The sequence below is a fragment of the Echinops telfairi genome, unplaced genomic scaffold (genome assembly GCF_000313985.2).
Source record: "Echinops telfairi isolate 266 unplaced genomic scaffold, ASM31398v2 ScPeMD7_7458;HRSCAF=8496, whole genome shotgun sequence".
NCBI lineage: Eukaryota > Metazoa > Chordata > Mammalia > Afrosoricida > Tenrecidae > Echinops > Echinops telfairi.
The window spans coordinates 19,794,380-19,795,089 of record NW_022111358.1 but is presented as its reverse complement, the minus strand read 5'-3'; the positions used below and the strand labels follow the sequence as shown (position 1 = coordinate 19,795,089).

General features: G+C 45.2%; 1 pseudogene; it reads left to right on the top strand.

Moving 5' to 3' along the window:
- Positions 1 to 593: 593 nt before the first annotated feature.
- On the top strand, positions 594 to 710 carry LOC115872973 (annotated as a pseudogene).

Below are 710 nucleotides of genomic sequence, written 5' to 3'. Positions count from 1 at the left end.
CTCTACCGTTGCTGTTAGGTGCTCTGTGCTGATTTTGCTGCTAGGGTTCCCGTGTGACCTAGAGGAACTGCCCTATAGAGTTTTCTGGCCTGTAGTCTTCACAGCAGCAGGCCACCAAGTCTTCCTCCTGCAGAATCCCTGGGTAGGTTTGAACCACCAACCTTTCCGTGAGCAGCCATGTACTTGGCCATTGTGTCACTGGGGCTCTTTCTATGGTCCTTTACTCATAAAAATGCTCGATAATTGGCAGTCCTGTTTTGATAGCTGCTTGTTCTGTGAATTTGAGCACATATTGAGATTCACAGAAAACAAGATTCCCCAGACTTCCTTAGGCACCACAAGAAAAAGTGGAAGAATTCCTAGGGAAGGAAAGTGAAACAGTACCTAACAGAAGACAACAGCATGAATACATCATATACATACTGCACATAGGAGACACCTATAGAATCAATTCTTGAAGGTCATTAAGGGGATAAAAAGGGTGACAGAACTTGACATTGTCAGGGACCAATATGACCACAGCATGGAAAAACGAGTGAGTGGCTGGGTATCTGACTGCAAAGTCATATTGTGTCTAAAAGACCTAACCGGCCATGTTGTATAAAAGGAGAGAAGGTTAGCACTCCCCTTCACAGGATGGAAGAGGCCTTACAACACACATACGGTTAAGGCATTGCCACCTACTTTGTGGCATCTAACCACAGTTTGGG